The sequence below is a fragment of the Aedes albopictus genome, chromosome 3 (assembly GCF_035046485.1).
Source record: "Aedes albopictus strain Foshan chromosome 3, AalbF5, whole genome shotgun sequence".
Taxonomy (NCBI): Eukaryota; Metazoa; Arthropoda; class Insecta; order Diptera; family Culicidae; genus Aedes; species Aedes albopictus.
This window is the reverse complement of record NC_085138.1, coordinates 7,439,226-7,445,331: the sequence shown is the minus strand read 5'-3', so window position 1 is coordinate 7,445,331 and position 6,106 is coordinate 7,439,226. Positions and strand designations below refer to the sequence as shown.

The 6,106-nt window shown below is 34.7% G+C and overlaps 1 protein-coding gene across 1 annotated transcript in view; it reads left to right on the top strand.

Annotated features, from left to right (window-relative positions):
- The window catches only part of LOC115258105 (ras-related protein Rap1), a 112,546-nt gene that overhangs the window by 21,068 nt on the left and 85,372 nt on the right, over positions 1-6,106 (top strand). The gene's annotated exons all lie outside the window — the stretch shown is intronic.

Here is a 6,106-nt window from a genome sequence, read left to right as displayed (position 1 = left end):
GACTTTGGTCGGTTCCCAATCGCTTAGAGCGCTGAGGCGATGGTGTTGCTAAATTAAATAAAAAAAACTCTAACAACAGCTTTGATTCAATATTGCACCGGCTCGCCACCTCCGCCGGATTGTCGACTGTAACGCGCCGTGTTTCCGGTGTGTCTTACTGTGTTGCTGTTATTTTTGCCTGCCTACGTTGTTTTCTTTCACTGATGGTGGTTCAATTTGTACCGTCCACCGAGTCATTGTCGTCATTTGTACATGCATGCAGACCTGTTCAAGCTGTGTTCATAAGTTAAAATTCCCAGTATGAATATTTTGAGAGTTCAGTTTATGTACCTATATTTACGTCAGATATCGACTTCTGTTACAATTTGCAATTTAAGTTTTCAGTTGAGAACAGTGGAACTCTTTAACAATCAGATTAAAGTTTTGAAGTGTGGCGAATCTATAAGAACATTTCCCAAACATGAACAAGTCTAATTGAGCAAGTATCGCGCTTTCGGGACTGTTTTAATTATTTCTCTGTTCCTCCCACTGAGGATCCGTTGCTGCGTAGCCTCTGCCGGGTTGTTCGCGCTGAAAGCCGGTAGCGTATATCAATTGATTCATAATAATTTTTCGGGCACCTCGCAGCGTATAATATGGTTTGGTGGCTAATTGGTGGCGTTTCGATGGTTTGTGCTGTGGGCCACATGTGTTGACTTGGGTTCAAATCGGCTCATTGTATTGTGTGTACATTGTTAGCTGATTTGTCGTAGATTTTGTTTTATTGGAAGCGCGATAACGGGATTTGCTCAAATAACGGAGCGTGCGTGTTGCGCTTGCAAAACTTTAAACAAAATGTGATTGAAAGTAGAAAATCTTCCCAACAGGTGACGCTGGAATATATATCATTTTATTTATTGTAATGTTAAATTTGTCATCCAGAGATGCCTCCAAAAATTCCTCTTGGGATTCTTCCAGGAATGCCACTCCAGTGGTGAGTTTAACCCAGGAAAACTACTATGATTTCTTCTAGGATTCCTAAATAATTCTTTCCCAAATTTTCTTCGAGTATTCTTTGTTTAACGAATCCTGCAGAAATTCCTACTGCGATTATCTAGTGATTCCTGCTAGAACTGTAGCAGAAATACCTGCTGGAATTACCCCAAGTGTTCCTGACATTCTTCTACTAACTAAATTTTGCAAGGATTCCTCCAGGGAATGCCTCCTGGAAATACCCCAGAAATTCCTGCAGAGATTTACCCTGAACTTGATGGAATTGCTTCTCAGATTCCTCTATAAATTCCGTCTTTGATTTTCTAGAAGTTTTATTTCTGAAGATTTTCTCCAGGAATTCTTCCGGTGATTTTTTCGAAAATTTCTTCATTATTTCGTGATAGGATTTCTCCAGGAATTTTTGCCAAGAGTCCTCCAGGGATTCCTGATGGAGCAATTTTTACTGGGATTTCTTCACGAATTCTTCCTGGGATTCCTCTAGAAATTCCTCTTGAAATTTTTCCAAATATATTTAGCCAAAGATACCTTCAGAAATTCCTCCCGAGATTTTTTTCATTGATTCTTCCTGTGATCTCTTTAGAAATCCCTAGAGTTTTTCCTGCTAGAATTCCTCTAGAAACTCCAGCTGCACAGAAAAAATTTTCTACTCAGTGACTGAGTTGGTCTTACTCAGAAATCGAAAAATCCTTTGTATTCTTACTCAGTTTTAGCTAAAAGTGGGAAAACCCATTGCCAATGAGTTGTCCCACTTTTAACGGAAACTGAGTAAGAAAACAAAGGATTTTTCGATTTCTGAGTAAAACCAACTCAGTCACTGAGTAGAATATTTTCTCGGTGTAGGACTTCTCCTAGGAAGAAATTTCAGGAGGAGTCCCCAAATGAATTGCAGGACGAATCCTTGAAGGAAGTCCAGGAGGAATCTCCCAAGAGTTTCTTAGAGGAATTTCCAAAGCATTTCCAGTATGAATCACCAATTGAGCGATTCCAAGCAACAGCATCAAAATTTAGGACTTTTTTTAATTCATGATTTTCTATTGAGCTGAAACTTTGCACAGTTATGATTTTTTCAGCAAAGTTAGATAACTAAATGGTGATTACTAAAAAAATATACACTGTAAAAAAAATATTTTTTTGCATTAAAAAATATAATTTTTATCACAAAAACTTAAATATCTCAAAACCCTATCTTTTTACCAACGTCATTTTTTTAGGGAAAATGGTCCGTTATATTAGCTATCTACCATAAAAATTTGGTGATGGTAAACTAATAAACAAAAAAGTTATGACATTTCAAACATTTCACAATTTTTTACATTTAGTAGAAAAAAATTTTTTTACCGTGTAAATTATTTCGAGAATCACAGTTTGGTGCTGTTTTTTTTGTTAAGGGTCTTGCGGGAGTTAAACAAGTTGTTTTTACGATATTCAATATTTGTGTATTCATTTGTATTATGTATATTATATGTATAAATATTATATGTATTTATATTATATGTATATACATGTAATATATATACATATAATATATATACATATAATATTTATACATATAAATGAATTCTCAAATTACACAACAATAATCATAGATTTGACACAATAGGGGTAAGAGAGGGCTAAGAGTTTTGGGTTTGGATTTTATTATGGGTTATGAGATCATGAAAACAGTTTTACTTATTTTTTATTTGATTTTATTTATTTTTTTACAATATCGAACACTTTGGCATTATTGTCAGAACAGTTTGAGTATAGTTTTGCTTTAATTTTATTTTCTGACAATGGAATGAAACAATGGAATTTTTGGGTTCCTTGGATCGTTTTCGCGTTATTATATTGCTCGCTGAGCTCTGAAGCCTTTATTTCGTACTCTTCCGTAGTAGTAAAACAAAATGATAATTTGGTTAAATCTTCTTCTTTTCTACGATTCGCCCATTCAAAAAGTTCTTTCGCAGTTTTAATTGGATGCTCACGTTCTTTGGCTAAACTTGCTCTTGTGGCCATGCGCTTTATTGTTCCTCCAATAGCATCACAAGGACCTTTGCCATGTGACGTAGCAAAAAAATGCCATTCTGCATCAATTCCGTACATTGATTTAAATTGACATAGGCTCGAAAAATTCTTACGGTTTTTGTACTGCGACGCTGCTCCATCAGACATAAAATATATCTTTTTGACTTCTTTATGTTTATCAACGCGTAAAAAGTTAATCATTTTGGCAATGAACAAGTTTACGCATATTGAATCGTGCCTTAAATCTTCGGAAATTACAATGAAACTAAAGTGTTCAATTTGCGAACTTCCATTAAAATAAATAACGAATGGATGAATTGTAGCTTGTTGCACGTTCCAGTGATGGGACTGAACTTCATCTTGCAATACAAAACTGTAATTTTCAGAAAAATCACAAATGACTAAAAATTCACCATTTTGTAACGTATTTTTCGTATTTTTTAAAAAGCTGGATTGCTCTGTTTTAATGAAATCGTGAGGGATTAAACTTTCTAATTTCAAGCAAAAATATGACACAAACTCATCTACAGGTTTTACAATTGTTTCTAGGTCACACCTATCCGTGGTTACCCATTGCTCAAATGATAACTGATCAATATATTTTTCTTCAAACTCACCGAATAAAGTATTTTCCAATAATGAAGAATCTGGACAATCCGAACAAGATCGTAGATAGCAATTTGATGTTGTATTTTCACACAAAAGACTACCAGTTAACATTTTAATATCCTTTGTTAAATTTATTCTTTTCAAACTATGTAAAATAAGGTTAATATTCTCATGGGTTGTGCACACACAAACATTATGTGTTCCTGAATTGGAAAGAAGCTTGCATTGCCTTGGCCGAAGGCTTGCAAATGAGGAAAAACCTACTTTAATATTATTGTGAATTTCCTTGAAGCGTGTGTAAGCTTCTTTCAATGTCGTCATCATTAATCGTTTTTGGATTGCTTGACGCTTTCCATCTTGTTTTACTGATACATAATCTTTCTGGCCAGGCATAGCTCGACTTACTTCATCATCTTCAAAATATTGAACTACTATTTCTTTTGCCTCGTCTGTTAACGCATTACTAGACCTAGTATTTTTGGTTAAAAGACAGTTATTCTTAAATAGTTTTGCCTCTTTTACTGTATATCTATTGGTTTCGAACTCATCAATGGCATCTTGAATAGACCACGAACTTGGCAGCATCGACAAAATCAATAATTTTTCTTTCCTTGTCGTGGCTGGATTCGAGAACCTTTCCTTCATATTCATAATTACCTCATCGTAGTCTGTATTTTCCACATCCTCAGGTCCTAATTTGAAGAGGTTTCTACGTACAGCTTCGTTTATTTCACGGTATTTTTTCTCTGGATAATAAACGTAGTCCATCTTCGTCCATTTAATCGGAGTCACTTTTATCCCAGCTATGCCCTCGTTAAAGCGTTCGATGTTTACCTTTTGAATACACTCATCTTCCGATTGATTTGTTGAAACAGATGTCGCTGATGGTACGGTGGCAAGGCTCTCTGCACTTGGAACTTCTAGTAATTCCTCAGTTGTTGTCGTTTTCGAACTTCCTGCGCCCTGCTCTTCCGATGATATACAGATTGCTCGTTTGTCAACGTTTAGACGGCAGGACGTGCAAATGCGTAAATTTGTATTCAATGTGGACATTGGAGCATAACCTGTCGCTTTCAGTTTATCTATGGTGCTTTCGGTGAGATTTCGTAACTCTTTTGAGCACTTTTTTTCTGCAAACGGCCTACAACAGTTGAGAAAGCGACTACTCATGTTGTTCGTTAGATTTTAATAAACAAAATCACTTTCAAGTTTTTACTGACTAGTTTGGTGTCGTTTACTTGACTGAAGAAAACTTTTACTTTACAATCCTTAATAACCATAGCGGTAGTAATTTTTTGCTTTTTCGTGAGCATTGTCATGGTACCTATCATGCATTTGTTGTTGTTGAAGTTACTCGCTTCCTCCCGATATTTATGATTCTATTCTCTGATAGGTAAATTTTTGCAGGTAAACTAGACGTCTAGAGCATTGTCGTGGTATGCACCTATTATGTATTTGTTGGTGTTGCAGTTACTCGCTTTCTCTCCATCATAAAATCTATTATCTAAGAGGTAAGTTTTTTGCAGGTAAACTAGACGCATTCGTCTATATAAAACTTTTGTTTTGCAGCTTTTATCTTAAAAATAATATTACTTATGTTTCTTATTATCAACAGGTTTTAACCCTATTAACAGAATTTTTCGCCAGTCACGTACAATAAAAATAATGACACTATCAATACTTTTGATCACTACACTGGATCGCGTCTAAGTTTCTAATAGATGCTATAATAGTTATGAATAATTAAATAAAAATATCATGAAAATAACTTGTTTAATTCATGCGGTAGCCTTAACAATAAAATCAGCATCATAATGCGATTCTCTGAATAATGTACACGGTAAAAAAAAAAACATATTTTTTTTACTAAATGTAAAAATTGTGAAATGTTTGAAATATCATAACTTTTTTGTTTATTAGTTTACCATCACCAAATTTTTATGGTAGATAGCTAATATAATGGACCGTTTTCCCTGAAAAAATCACGTTGGTAAAAAGATAGGGTTTTGAGATATTTGAGTTTGTGTGACAAAAATGATATTTTTTTAATGCAAAAAAAAAAATTTTTTACAGTGTATATTTTCTTAGCAATCCCCATTAAGTTATCTAACTTTGCTGAAAAAATCATAACAATCGAACGAACCGTTTTTGCTGTGCAGCTTTTTGAATATTTTTCAACCATTTTCACATACACCCTTTTGAAAAGTTAGACGTGACTCTATATGAAGATTTGATATCGAAAAATGACGTTTTAGATGAAATTGAAAAACTGTGCAAAGTTTCAGATATTTTTGAAATGGTCGCTCAGGATCGACTTGCGTGCCTCCGTGGAATCCCTCAATTGATTTACAGGCGGAATACTCGAAGGAAGTCTAGCAGGAATCTCCAAAGGAACTCCAGGAGTAATCCCCGAATGAATTCAAACAGGAATCCTCAAAAGGAATTCTAGGAGGAAACCCCAAAGGTACAATGATACATATTGCTGTTTACTGGCATT